Consider the following 16,141-nt stretch of genomic DNA (forward strand, 5'->3'; position numbering starts at 1 on the left):
GAAAATACAACACATGAACCATGAATTTTCCAGGTTTCTTTCAGGACATGACTATCATGATAAAAAGATATAGTTATCAATTTATATCAAAACAATACTGCCATAAATATAGCATGAAGAGACTCTCATTCATGAAAAGATTTAGCAGACCAGTCTATTAGATTTACTATTTAAGTGTTATCAGAAAGTTTGCCCAAACTAGTTGAAGTGAAAATAACAATAATAAAAATAAAAGAACAATTTGGTTCCTGAAGTGGAGAGATCCAGAAGTAGAATAGCTTCAGGCACAGCTCACTCCAGAAATAGCGCTTTTTCTCTCTTCTTTAACTAACTTCTCAACCAGCCTTCACTGTTATCTATGCTTATTCTCCCTAACCAAAGGTAGGTTTCTCCCAAGAGATTTTGAGCTATTAAAAGTTTCTAAGAACTAATGGCCCATATTAACACAGTGAGTAACACTAAGAAAAAGTGATAGCTTCCCCACCTTTCCCACTCATCTTCATCATCTAATTAGAAATGCCCAAAAGGGGCTCTGATCTTACCTGAGTTATATTCTTTTTTCAAAAAAAATCTTTTTATTTTGTGTTGGTGTACAACTGATTAACCATGTTGTGATAGTTTCAGGTGGACAGTGGAGGGACTCAGCCATACATATACATGTATCCCTTCTCCCCCAAATTCCCTTCCATTCAGGCTGCCACATAACATTGAACAGAGTTCCCTGTGCTATACAGTTGTACCTTGTTGGTTATACCTTTAAAATATAGATGTGTGTACATGTAGAGCTGTATACTTAATTTTAGAACAATCATTTTTCCCAGGAGATGAAATATTAATTTATTCAAGGTCACCCTAGCCAAGGATGGGCAATAGATTATGATTGGCATCTCTCCAGAATTAAGGGAGTGGCAACCCCTCAAAAGTACTAATATTAGAGAGGAAATGAAAACAACATATATCTACTACAGGAAACATAGCAAGAAGAATTGAAGCAACCCAGAAATCCAAAAGATAATGTAATCATGGTACAGCTAAATAACAAAGCCCTGTGACTTATTATAATTGGGCTATCAAAGAGTGTCATGTCATGAAAAATATTCATAACGAGTGATTGTTTAAAAGGTGGTTTACAAAACAGTAAATATAACAGGATCCTAACTGGATAACATTTGCTGTTACAGATGAAAAATGTATATATTATATGAGAGTGAAAGTTGCTCAGTCATGTCTGACTCTTTGCAGCCCCATGGGCTATACCGACGATGGAATTTTTATCCAGAGAAAAAATACTGTAAGGAAATACAATAAAACATTAACTATGACTGTCTTTGGAAGATGGGAGTTTGGAAATATTTTATAATTGTTTTGAATATTGAAATATTTGCTGTGTTTCTATGATGTTACTGGGTTGGATACTATAGGATACCAATTTAGTATTATAAAAGATTCTTCTTTACAGTAAATTTTCCTATAGAAACATTTCTGAAAGTAAATATCTCACAGCAGGTGACATTTTTAGCCATTTCACATCTATACAACTTTTATTTTGTCTACATATGCAAAATGCATGTGAGATGGAGATAGGAAGATGATCGAGTTATTTCTACATGTGAGAGTTTGGAGAGAATGATATTATGTGATGCTGTGAAGCCAACAACAATAATAGTAATGCAAAAACAATGTGTTATATGAGCAGATTGGATAGAAGAATTAGAAGAGCATTAGGTGTAAGTAACAAAAATAAAGCTACTCTGGTTTAATAAGCAGTAGTTTATTTTTCTTATATAATAGGAATTCCAGATATAGTAGTTAGGGAATGGCTCAATAATAGCTCAATGCCCTAAGCATGCTAGTGCACTCCTCCCTTTGCATTTCCCTCAAGCCTAGCTCTTCCTGTTTGCAAGGTGATTATTAGATGTCTTTTCTACCTTCATGGCAAAAAAATAGAAGACAGAAGGGAATAGGATATAACCAGCTCCACTGATTTTCTTTATCAAGGAAACAAACATTTTCTCAGAAACCCCAGCAAACTGTTCCTTACATCTTAGTTTAGATCTTTGTTTTTTGTCTTACGTCTTTTGAGTCAATACTGAGACAATTGGCTTCAGGCAGGTATGAACTTACAGTACCCCATTTCAGCAGCGCGATGTCTTTAACACTTTCTACCTGGACGTCATTAACACAGGGCATAGGAAACCTGTGGAAATCTGTGACTCACTCCTGTACAAGCTGAAACAATGAGGAATTAGCAACCTATGAGAGCAATTCTTGGCTAATGGGGACAGAAGCAATGGATAAAGATACGGGGCCTGTCCTCAAGTCACTGTAGTCAAGGAAGAAAGAGTAAAAATGAAAACGGATACTTTTCACCATTTAAGGTGCATTCTCTGGGGTAGGCTATGCAGGTGCTGTGAACTGAATTGTGTCCTCCAAAATTCACATGTTGAAACCTAACCCTTAATGTGGTATCTAGAGATAACGCCTTTGCTAATTGGAGTTAAATGAGGTCATGAAGATGGGGCCCTCATGGTGATATTAGAGAGTTTATAAGAAGAGAAAGAAACAGAGATGGCTCCCTGTCAGCCATGTGAGGACACAGTGAAAAGGTGGCTGTCTGCAAGCCAGGAAGAAGTCCACACCGGGAATGGGCTGGCACCTTAAATTTAGACTTCCTGCTTCCAGACCTGTGAGAAATAAATGTCTCTTGTTTAAGCCACTCAATCTGTGGCATTTTGTTATAGCAGCTCAAGCAGACTTAGGCATCAGGTGTGTTCTCAGATCACAGGGTACAAAAAGTTAACCTTATCTGGACATCAGGGACAATTTCCTGGAGGCTAGGATACCTGAAATACTTCCTCCAGACTGTGTTATGTCAACTATAGTTTCCTCTCAACTATGTTTTTATATTCTCTAGTCTTTTCTTCAACACCCACACATATTCTCCTTTAATTAAGTGACTGTGATTGTGTGTTTATCAGTTTCCCAGCCTTATCTACTCACAAGCTCCTTGAAGCCAGAGTGCCATATTGTTTGTGACCATTTTTGTATGCCACTTGCATAACACAGAGTCACTACTCAAGAAATTATAGTTACATGAAAGAATGAAGGCATGAATAAGTAATTCAATTCAATAATCAGATGAAGCATGCTTTGGAGATAGTCAAAGAAAGAAGAATTTTGATATAGACAAAGGAAACAGTAAGAAAAGGGTGAACATAGAATGCAACATTGCACACGCAGGAAATGACAGGTAGATCAGAATGTTTGAAGCAGACAGTTGGGGTCTCAGAAACATTTATGGAGGGCTTATTCTGTATTAGATAGTATTTTTATTTACCGTATTACTTCATTTAATGCTAATAGCAACATTTTGAGATAAGCAGCACTAAATCCCATTTTACCGACGAGGAAATTGAGGCACAGAATTGTAGAGAAATGTACTCAGGTTTGCACACCCAGAGTAGTGAAGGCAGAATATGAAGCCAGTTAGCTTCTAGAGTGCACTTTGCATTGATGAGGTTTGAGAGAGAGGCAGTGACCACACTGCTGCTGCTGCTGCTAAGTTGCGTCAGTCGTGTCCGACTCTGTGCGACCCCATAGATGGCAGCCCACCAGGCTCCCCCATCCCTGGGATTCTCCACGCAAGAATACTGGAGTGGGTTGCCATTGCCCTCTCCAGTGCATGAAAGTGAAAAGTGAAAGGAAGTCGCTCAGTCGTGTCCGACTCTTAGCGACCCCATGGACTGCAGCCTACCAGGCTCCTCCGTCCATGGGATTTCCCAGGCAAGAGTACTGGTAGATTATTATTGGAAGCCATTTGGTTGTGAGAGCTAATTGGTCATCTTTCATTTAAAGGCAGATTGGGGGTTTAAGGCAGGAGATGCAACATTTCAACTGAGAAATGTTGGAAAGCCAGGAATTGTAAATGAGGAGACAAATTTCAGAAACACTTATTAGGTAAGACTGATAGAGCATTGGGCCCATAAAAATTGAAGAATATAGAAATACAGTGAGTCAAGGATGATAGTTGGAACAATAATTTAGGTGACTGGGTAGATGGTAAGGCAATTAACTGAGATGGGGTATCCAGGAAGAAAAGGTGGTAAGGAGAATATGATGCATTTAGATTTGCCTATGTTAATTTTGAAGTGCCTTGGGGCATTCACTTGCAGAAAAGCAATTGAATATAGAAAGCTGAGATTCAGATTTGAAAAGTTGAGAAGCACTAGCATGTAGGTGGCAGTTGAAACATGAGAGCAATGAGATTGTTATTGTCAAATTTATGTGCATGAATATTACCTGTCAGTATGCACACAATTTTGGAAGCCCAATTATTAAAAAAAAGAAAAAGCCTTCCACTGGGGCCTGCTCAGTTAGCTGAATCTTCAAAATACATTACAAGATGCCCAAGTAGCTTTATTGGTTTTAGTCTCTAAATGTGTCCCTAAAGACCTCTACAAGAAATAAGTAACAGTCTGCCAACCTAAATGCCCCTAGAGAAGCAAAAATAGAATAAACAAGAAATAAAACAACAATCCCTTCCCGTCTGCCAAACGTAAATGATGCCCAGATAGAAACTGAAATCTGATGGCTTTTCAGTACTCTATTGCAGGAAATTTTCTTCCATATATGAATATAGGTTGCCTCAGTTTGTCTCGAATCTTTATCTTTGCTTGTTGCTTTTAAAAACTTTATATGTGGCATTGGGAGAGGACTTTGAAACATTTTTACAAGGGCAGACATAATTAATGTATCCAGTTGTGTGGGACTTTCTAAGCCCCAGGCAATGAAGACAGATATACTAAATAGAAGGTTGGCCTATCTTCATCCTTTCAAGCCGAATCATTCTTAATTCCAGTTTAGGAAGGTGTTGAATTCAGGTAAAAACAGAGCAATGTTTAAAGGGGTATCTTTAAATGACTCACTTTTGACCAGCCTTTCAATGACCAGCCTTTCAATGACTCACTTCTTTCTCAGCCATTTGCAAAGGTAAGTGTTCCATTCAATTATTGACTTCTATGCTCTGAACATAGAAGGGCTTTCCTGGTATCTCAGACGGTAAAGCATCTGCCTACAATGCGGGAGACCCGGGTTCGATCCCCGAGTCAGAAAGATCCCCTGAAGAAGGAAATGGCAACCCACTCCAGTATTCTTGCCTGGAGAATCCCATGGACCGAGTAGGCTACAGTCCATGGGGTCGCAAAGAGTCGGACACGACTAAGCGATTTCACTTCACTTATGCTCTGAACAAGACGTGTGCTTACAGAGTACAGAAACACTGGACCTAGTAAGGAGAATTTTTTTTGGAGTATAAAAACATGGGGATTTGAAATCAAGAGATGTGTTTAAGGCCCGATGTGATGCTGATTTGCATGTGCTTTTGAGAAAGCTTTTTAACCATTCAGGCTCTCTGTTATGTCTTTAGTAAACCATGAATTGTACAACACTCCAATCTGACATACTATAGAGTCACTTAGCTATTGCTGCATAGCAATCTGTCCCCTAGCTCAGGGGCTTAAAAAGGCAATTACTTATTATTATAGTTCCTGCAATTGCTGGGCAGCTGAGAAGTCTGCTTAGGTTTGGCTTGGCCGGGAGAGATTCTCTGGACAGTTCTGCTCCTTATGTCCTTCAGCCATCTCCTGGAACCAACAGACTAGCCTAGGAATGTTTCTCATGGTGGTAATCGAAGCACAAGAGTACAAGCAGAAACCTGCAAGATCTCCTGAAATCAAGGCATAGATTAGGCATGTATTCAATACAGTCTTATTCTATTGGCCAGAACAAATTACATGACCCAAGTCATCTCAGGGCCACACGGCAAAGTACATACAGACCAGCATGCATACCAGGAGGGGTAAGAGAATTGGAACTAGTCATGCAATATACCATATTTAGGATAATTTAAAATATAAAAATATTTTGCTAAGTTTGAAAAGCTGTTTAAATATTATATATATCATGATTAATAAAATTTCAAATAAGTATAATTAATCACATTTATGTATTTATGTTTTATCCAAACTTTCATCAAACAAAAAGTTCTAACTTTTAGGATCTATAACACGTTGTTCATTTATCTGCTCTATTTCAGAAGCAGAACAAATACTCTTTCATCATCATCGTAACATCTCCAGTTTATATTTTAGAAACAAAAATCCATGGTATTAACAATAGAACATTTTGTGGGTTTTAGTAGGCCAATCTAAGGTTGCCAAAGAATGGACAAAGACAATCATAAAATCTCCTGTTCCTGTTAACAGATTACCTGCCTGGCATATGCTTTTCACGAAATATCACCTTTCTTATTTTTTTCCCATGTTTTGTAGAAAACTGATACTTTTCTTCACTCTAATCACATATCTGAAAGGTGAAATTCTTTTTACTTTGACATTACTACATCATTCTAGAAACCAGAATTTTCTCCTGGGTCAGCCTTATTAAGCACCACTCAGAAACTAGCTTTAATCTGTAAGCAGAGTTCTCTGTGCCCGAAGCACTTGTGAAAAGATAGGATATTAGAAGCAGGTTGGGCATTTGTAAAGATAGCCGGAAAGGGTTTAAGCAGCATTCAAATTTCTATTGCTATTTACTGCTTACTTATCCAGGTATGTTGTCAATTAAATGCATTTTTTTTTTTTAATTAAAGAAACAATGATCTGAGTCTTCTTTGGCATTCCAATGGTTAAGACTTCACCTTCCAATGCAGGGCATCTGGGTTCAATCCCTGGTCTGGGAGCTAGGATCCCACATGCCTCTCGGCCAAAAAACCAAAACGTAAAGCAGAAGCAGTATTGCAACAAATTCAATAAAGACTTTAAAAATAGTCCACATCAAAAAACAAAACTTAAAAAAATTAAACAATGATCCAATCAGATAATTTCTTTATTTTGGATTTTTAATATTTCCCTCACTCAGCCTGACTTCCTGAGGCAAAGGGATGGATATGGGTGGTTTAACCACCCCCATAACCATCCAGCTTTATTTGAGGGTGGCCTTGGAAACAAGCCAGATTGCATTGTTATCCTTCTGTCAATTACAAATGTGCCAGACACCCAAAGCATCAGGGAGGAAGTGCAATTATTAGAAGTTACCCAAGAGAATATGCCCAATGTCATCCCTGACTTACTAGGTGACCTTTAGAAAATCAGATGCGTAAAAGAGGGATGATAAATTGTTCTCTAGGACAATCATGCAAATGAGTGGAAGCCCCAAAGATAGAAATTAAGGCAAGGAGAATTCCAAAGAAACCAATTTTTGTTCGTAAAAGAAATGTCTTCTAATACAAAGAGAACATAATCCAAATAATGACTAAAGCTCTTCCCCAAATATAAGTCATAATTTATCACCCCATCCCTATTCATGTGTGGTGATCCCCAATGCCTTCCTCCTGCCAAAAACCCATGTCTTTAACACCCATTCTTTTATTTGTTGGTGAAGCACTAATGGCTTCATAAAATAAGTTCGGAAATTCCTGATCCCAATGCCAAAAAAAGAAAAAAAAAATTGCTTTCTGTTGGCTGTGGGGCTGTGGAACTTAAAGGTGACAGCAGAAATGAGAATGCACATGAATCCATTTACACTTTGTGCTATGATGATAACAACTCCTCTGATCTAATTGAGGTCCTCGAATGAGGCGACTGTATTGTCAGAGCAGGTATTGAAAAAGGGAATTTTCCTTCATCACCAGAGAATTTACCTCTTCAGAGTCTGCGCCTATTCAGAGATCTTTTAGTTATCAAAAAGGTTGAGTAAGAAGAAAGCCGATAAGAATTGGGCACTGCACATGCACTGGTCACTTTCTTTGGCACCTTATATATATGTGTGTATTTGTATCAACTGATGAACAGCAAAATAACTGTGATAACACTTACATATGAAGTGAAGGACGTTGGTTAAAAATCTGTACCATGGACAGAGACAATCTGGGCCTCATTTTACATTGTTCTCAAAGGATCATGATAACTTAGAAAAAAGGTTATGTAAAATATTGGGCATACAACAAGGTATTATCTTAGAATCCCAAGTGTCATTCAAGTTTCCATACCTTCATCCGTCACAAAATGTATACTGAAGCACTACCTTTCGATTCTGAAGCTAACCCACTTGGAGTTAACATCAGACTACCACAATTTAAAGGGCGTGATCCCCAAAAAGACTGTCTTCATTTAGATGCCAGCAGTGATTTTGGGAGTCCCCAGGCTATCTGTACTTATGACCAATTGGTTACAAAACAAGGAAATTCTCATGATCCCTAGCCAAGTTCAGTAATTCATTCATAGGACTCACGAGACTCAGGAAAGTGCTTATAATTTTTTATTATAAAAGATATAAATCAGGATCAGCCACCAAAAGAGACATATAGGTTGATATTTAGGAGCATGCCAAATGCAGAGCTTCCATGCCCTTTTCCCATGGAATCAGGACATATCACTCCCTTAGCACACTGCCATGTTCATCAGCCAAGAATCTCCACCAAACTCTGGTGTCCAGGCTTCTTATTGGAGTTTCATTACATAAACAGATTTGATGGAATCATTGGCTACATGGCTGAACTCAATCTCAAACCTCCCACTTCCATCCCTCCTTGGAGTTTAGACTGGTTCAAAGCCCCAGTCCTCTAAGCAAAGGTTGATCCTTCTGATGGACACAGCCCTATCCTTAGTCATCTAGTTAGCATAAACTGAGGTTGATCTAGGGGGCTCACGAATAAAGAGACACTTACTGCTTGGAAAATTCCATGAATTTATAGTCTTTCTCCCAGTAACCAAGGGCAAAGGCCAGTCTGATTCCTTATTAAGCAATAATTATGTACACATAAATTTACACATATAAATAAGTATAAATCTGTACACGTGTGTGTCTCCTTTATATATCTCTCTATATATATAATAAGATTCTATTAGCAAATTATGAACTAATTAATAAACAGATACATTAAAGATTAATTTATCAATTAATTAATAAACTAAATTAATAAACAGATAAAAATCATTATATTATTTCTATCAGATGAAACAAATGTTAGGCAGTGTTCCAACAGCCTTACTCCATTTCAAGTTTGGTAATTTGCTAGAAGGACCCAGGTTAGCACAGTGACTGATTAAAAAATAGCTTGTAAATCAGTAAGTTTTAAATGACAGGGGTTTCAGGTAGGTAGAAGCCAAAGTCCAAAGACAGGGAACACAACCCAAATAATTAAAATAGACAGAAACTATCCTATCATTTAGGAAACATACCTGAGGGCTTTTATAATTGAAGTATCATAACCATTCAGCCTTTCTGTCTTATTAAACCCCTCTCATTTTATGCTTGAAGTGAAATGAAGTGAAAGTCACTCAGTCATGTCCGACTCTTTGTGACTCTATGGACTATACAGTCCATGAAATTCTCCAGGCCAGAATACTGGAGTGGGTAACCTTTCCCTTCTCCAGGGGATCTTCCCAACCCAGGGACTGAACCCAGGTTTTTCTCAATACAGGTGGATTCTTTACCAGTTAAGCCACAAGGGCAGCGTAAGAAGACTAGAGTGGGTAGCCTATCCCTTCTCCAGCTGATCTTCCCAAACCAGGAATCGAACTGGTGTCTTTTGCATTGCAGGTGGATTCTTTACCAACTGAGCTACCAGGGAAGCCCTATTTTATGCTTATTCCCTATAAATACTAGCATCACCTGGTGAAAGGCCACATCCTTCACATTTCATAATACTCATCACATTGTACTGCAGAATCTCCTTCTTTCTGTTACCCTCACTGAGCTTCCTGAGATAAGAGATATTATCCATAATTGTTTAATTTTCCTGTACATACTCCAGAGCTTGACACATAGCAGATGCATAATAAGTATGTATTAAATGAATGACTGAATACTAAGAATAAATGATGCAGTAAGAAACATTTGGCTTAGATTGTCCTCTGGCCTGACTGGAAACTCCACCAGGAAGTTATATTTTCAGAGGCAGTAGGAATAAGAGAAAGTTTCCTTTTTCATTTTACAAAATGAAATTAACCTTCTCCCAAATTGAGTGATGATCTAAAAAGTAATCTTCTCCCAAATTGAGTGATGATCTAAATCCATGATGAGAATTTGACATGATTCACTTATTTCTAGTCTAAAAATTGACAGTTTTAAATTCTAAAGTCTGCCTTTAGAATTTAACCATCTCCCAAATTGAGTGATGATCTAAATCCATGATGAGAATTTGACATGATTCACTTATTTCTAGTCTAAAAATTGGCAGCTTTAAATTCTAAAGTCTACCAGGCACTTTTCTGTCTGCTAATACTGATAGAATTAATTAATTACTATTGATAGTGAACCAAAGAGACAGAAATCACTGTCCTCATGGATCTGTTACTCTCAAAACAAACAAAAAATTACGTTCTTGTGTCCTGCTCATCCTTCTCTCTGCCTTAGTCTCTACCTCTCTCTCTGTTTTTAAGAGTTAAAACCCCAGAGAGATAGGATAACTTTGTGTCTGCTATTTGTTCTCAATATCCCAAACTTGTACCTTTTTAAAAAGTAGAGAAATATTCATCATCAGAAGGGAAAATATTGAATACCCTTTGTTCAAATCTCTACAAAAGCCCCAGGTTTTAATGCACTATAAAAGCTGACGTAAAGCTTGTTTGATTTGCTTAGCAGGAGCACATCATGAAAATTCCTTGAGCAGGGAAAACAGCTGGTTTGCCAAATCTGCACATTTGGCCGTACAACTGGCTCTATTGGTAGCTCCAGGCTAGCAATACTTTTTCCTGACAATTTACATGCTGCTCCAGCCCAAGGTGTCTGAAATGAAGTCTTTGCATACACACAGAAAAGAATTTGGCTCCAGACTCTGGTCAGAACTCTGCTTTGAAAAGGAAATTCACACTGATCCATGGTAATGTGATAAGGCGGTGCCTTTTCAGCACAGATTTGTATGCAAGGCTCATTGTTTTATCTGGTTTTATGTAAAATATAATGTCAATAGTCCATATTGTCTGTGTTAATACTGTTATTCACATTGTAGTATCATGCCTACCTTAGCCACTTTGTAATTCGGAACCCCTCATACTCGTAAAGACAGAGATAACTGGAGAAACATGATTGCATACAAATTATACCGTCCTGACAGGGAATCCATTCTCTGCTCCTCTCAGACAAAGCCTTTTATTTCCTCAGGTTTGGTTGGGTTTTGGTTTGGATTTTTAGAAGGGGAAAAGACAAAAACAAAATACCCAACAGATCATTTTCTTGGATATCCAAATTTCAAACCACTTGAAAGGCAGATTTCATCAAACTAATTAAAATTTCTTTGTGGCTAATCACTTTGGGGACTCACTTAACTTCTGGAGAATATCTAAATAGAATTTTAATTTTATCTGATTTCACTCTAAAATGAAATTAAATAGGCATATTTGAAACCAAGTATAAGAATGGTATATGCTGTCACAGGGCTTACATTTCATTTTGTTAACAATTGATTTTCCCTATTATCCTTAGGTCCCAGGGTATAATGTGTAAACACATCACCATGAAATATAAAATGAGCTAGAAAAATAATTGAATTTTATAGAAATTCTCTAGGGGTGGTAAAAACCTGACATCTATTAAAATTCAGAGCTTGTAAAAGCAGTTAAAATTATTACAACTATCTTTAAATTGGGAGAATAACAAATCATAATGTGAGAGACTCTGATCCAAAATTTTCTTATCTTTCTAAAAAAATTGAAACAACCACAGATTACAGGAAAAAATGCAAGTACAATAAAAGATAAACAAAGACAGTCTCCTCTCATCACAATACAACTCTCAAGAGCAGAAAATTAGAATTGATTCATTAGCTGCCAGCCAGTCCTGAAATCCTATTCAGATTTCACCAGTTGTCCCAATTGCATCCTTTGCAGTTAAAGGAGCAAGTTTGGGATCACAACCCACGTTTGGTTGTAGAACAATCCCTTGGTCTTTTCTTGAATTCATGACCTTGACACTTGAAGATCATAGGCCAATTATTTTATAGACTGTCCCTCAATCTGAGGTTGTGTGAAGGCTTGCTATGTTTAGACTTAGGTAATGCATCCTTAGCAGAAATATCACTGGAGGGCTGCTATATTCTTCTCCCTGGATCCTTACACAGCTTGTGATTTCAGTTTCTCTCATTATTGGTTCATTTGATTCTTCTTTTAAAAGAGTATATTGCATATTTCTCCAATGTAAAATTACACTTTTGTCCTTTGTGAATTATGGTTGTTTTATTAAATACGTGGAAATTGTATACATAACCCATTCTTTACAATACTTTCAATTAACTTATTTATTTATTTATATCTATATAATGAACTCAGAGGCTTTTCTAGGGGCTCACATGGTAAAGAATCTGCCTGCAATACGGGAGACCTAGGTTCAATACCTGGGTTGGGTAGATCCCCTGGAGGAGAGGATGGCTACCCATTCCAGTATTCTTGTCTGGAGAATTCCATGGACAGTGGGGATGGGTGGGCTACAGTCCATGGGGTCGTGAAGAGTTGTACATGACTGAGTGACTTTCACTCACTCATTTGCTCATAATAAACTTATGGTTTTCTATTTTATTCTGTGGCTTATAATTAGTTGTTAGGTTTATTTTGATGCCTTAGTGTCTCATTTTGTCAGTGGGAATTCCTTATAGCTGGCTTCTGCACCTTCTTGAAATGGTCTCACTATTTTTTTTTTTTAATATATCCATGTTTTCTGGCATAACAAGATTTTCCAGGATCACATTTTACTTCCATTTCCTCCTTCAGCCCTGGAATTTGCCATTTCTCCAGGGAGCTCCAGAATGATAGATTCGGGTGCTCTTTGCTATTGATATGCCACTGTATATAGGTCTGTGTTTATAATATACATATATCCAGGTGGCTCAGATGGTAAAAAGTGTCTGCCTGAAACACAGGAGACCCAGGTTCGATCCCTGGGTCAGGAAGATCCCCTGGAGAAGGAAATGGCCACCCACTCCAGTACTCTTGCCTGAAAAATTCCATGGACAGAGGAGCCTGGTAGGCTCCAGTCCATGGGGGTCACAAAGAGTCAGACACGACTGAGCGTGTATAGGTCTGTGTGTATAATATATACACACACACACGTATATATTCACATTTTCATCTATGCTTATTTACATGTGCATCATTATATATACAAATATATATATATTGAAAATAAGTTCATGGCAATATTGCCAATTTCAATCTAAGACTATATATTTCAACCTAGTTCTCTTCCTTATTTGAAAATAATCTTCCTTATCAGCCTTTCTCTGACTGAGAAACCTGGCTTCTGTTAATCTGATATACTTATTTGATCAATCCTTCTGTATCTAATAGCCTGTCTTGGCCAGCACACTCTCTTCCATAAAACTCCCTCCTTAACCTGTTGGTACTGAGACACCTCACACTCGGCATCCCCTTTGGTGATGCCCTCAGATCTCACCGGGCCACTCCTCTGCGTGGATATCGGTCTCACCCCAGTCAACCTGCAGCATGTGTTACAGAGAAGCCCCGCTACACAGACATGCAATTTGCCTTGACACCCTCCACTCTTCTCCCCCCAACCTATGGCACACACACTTACTTTGTTCTACTCTATCGAAGCCTCTAAAATGGCTCTAGAAGAGAAAGAAAGAAAACAGGAGGGAAGGAGAGAAATAGAAAAGAAACAGAAAAAGGAAACAGAAAAGAACAAGCTAAGACATCTTTTAAAGTTCCAACTTATCTCCATTGTTACATATTTTCAAAATACAGTGTCATATTGTATTCACACACCAAACTCATTATGTATAAAATTTCTATAACAATGAATAATTTCCATATGTTCCTAAAAAAATGAATATGTATTTATTTCTTGAACTTGTGGTATTAATGAATATTTAGCTTGCTCACATTGCTCTTATTTTGCCGGCTCATTGTCAAGAAGTCAATCAGATGGTGGAGATCAAGGTGCATTTTAATAATGTCATGAAAATATATTGAAGGGCACCAGAGTAAGACTAAGCAATTATTCACCAACATGTCAATTTCCAAAATTTGTGTTGATATCTATCTTACAAATGTTAGGAAAGAAGTCTTCATTTTTCAACATTGGTTTGTAGTCATATATAAAAATAATAAAGTAATAATAATAATAGTAAGAATAATGAACAGACAAAGCCATGATTTACAGCAATCTGACTTACTTTTAATGCACACTAACATGTTACAAAGCAATTTATCGTGTCAAACAAAGCTATAATATTACGGAATGGGTCATTTAGTATATTACAGCATTTTTTTATTAGAGATTTGAAACTATTAAGGTACCTTCTTAGCAAGCATTTTTAACTTTTGAAAGAATCTTTGTTTTCCTTTTTTTGCATTTTCAGTGAAGTAAATCTGTTTCAATAATTAACTTACTAAACATGTAATTGAAAGACAAAAGTTCAAATCCATAACCCTTTTTACTACAGTAATGTTTTCATTCCAATTTAAATTAAGCTACCAAAACATCTATATGCTTTCATAAACAAGGGGAAATAATCACCTCGAATAAGTCTATTGAAAATGTATTTGTAGAACTAGAATACTGACGAGTTTGTCCTTCTTCCCATACATGTCTGGGAGGTGTAAAGATTCACCCCTATGATTGAGCGCATTCAATTATTTATGGCCCTCTTCTGTCCCCTTCGCAGCTACCTGGGTTACTTTTGGATTCATTAGCCATATTTCATCATATCCCCCAATAGACCAGAGTGTCACTAATGAAGTGGTAAAACAACACTGGGCAAATGTCAATGTTTCTCTCCAGCCCCTGAAACAATAGAGTCTATATCTGTGTGTATGTTTTCTATACGGTTTCTTGTTATTGTTCCATTTAAAAGTATTGTCATTTAAAAAGTAAAGACTCGTGGGACTTACTGAGTGGTCCAGTGGTTAAGACTTTGTACTTCTGTGGCAGGGGAAGTGGATTCTATCCCCAGATTGATCTGGGAACTAGGATGCCACAAGCTGTGTGGTGTGGCCAAAATGAGAAAAACAAAAAATTAAAGACTTACAAGACTTACTGACCTCTCCTTCTCTTCAAACCGTCTAAATTCATGCAAAAATTTAAGGCACACCACATATTTCATCTGTGTTTGTGTTATTTGTAGTGTTAATGCACAAAACATTAAGTACTATCTGAGAAAGTATTTTGTGAAACAGTAGGGCTTTGCTAATCTGTAGAAGTGGGTGAGGATTTGAGGTGAGTAACACCGAATTCAGATTGATTATATTCTTTGCAGCCAAAGATGGAGAAGCTTTATACAGATAGCAAAAACAAGACCAGGAGCTGACTGTGGCTCAGATCATGAACTCCTTATTGCCAAATTCAGACTGAAATTGAAGAAAGTATGGAAAACCATTAGACCATTCAGATATGACCTAAATCAAATCCCTTATGATTATACAGTGGAAGTAAGAAATAGATTTAAGGGACTAAATCTGATAGACAGAGTGCCTGATGAACTATGGACGGAGGTTTGTATTATTGTACAAGAGACAGGGACCAAGACCATCCCGATGGAAAAGAAATGCAAAAAAGCAAAATGGCCATCTGAGGAGGCCTTACAAATAGCTGTGAAAAGAAGAGAAGCGAAAAAAGCAAAGGAGAAAAGGAAATATATAAGCATCTGAATGCAGAGTTCCAAAGAATAGCAAGGAGAGATAAGAAAGCCTTCCTCAGTGATCAATGCAAAGAAATAGAGGAAAACAACAGAATAGGGAAAACGAGATCTCATCAAGAAAATTAGAGATACCAAGGGAACATTCCATGCAAAGATGGGCTCGATAAAGGACAGAAATGGTATGGACTTAACAGAAGCAGAAGATATTAAGAAGAGGTGGCAAGAATACACAGAAGAACTGTACAAAAAAGATCTTCACGACCCAGATAATCATGATGGCGTGATCACTCATTGGAGCCAGACATCTTGTAATGTGAAGTCAAGTGGGCCTTAGAGAGCATCACTACGAACAAAGCTAGTGAGGTGATGGAATTTCAATTGAGCTATTTCAAATCCTGAAAGATGATGCTGTGAAAGTGCTGCACTCAATATGCCAGCAAATTTGGAAAACTCAGCAGTGGCCACAGGACTGGAAGAGGTCAGTCTTCA

The sequence above is a fragment of the Moschus berezovskii genome, chromosome 24, assembly GCF_049115385.1.
Source record: "Moschus berezovskii isolate FMDL1 chromosome 24, NW_MosBer_1.0, whole genome shotgun sequence".
Lineage (NCBI taxonomy): Eukaryota > Metazoa > Chordata > Mammalia > Artiodactyla > Moschidae > Moschus > Moschus berezovskii.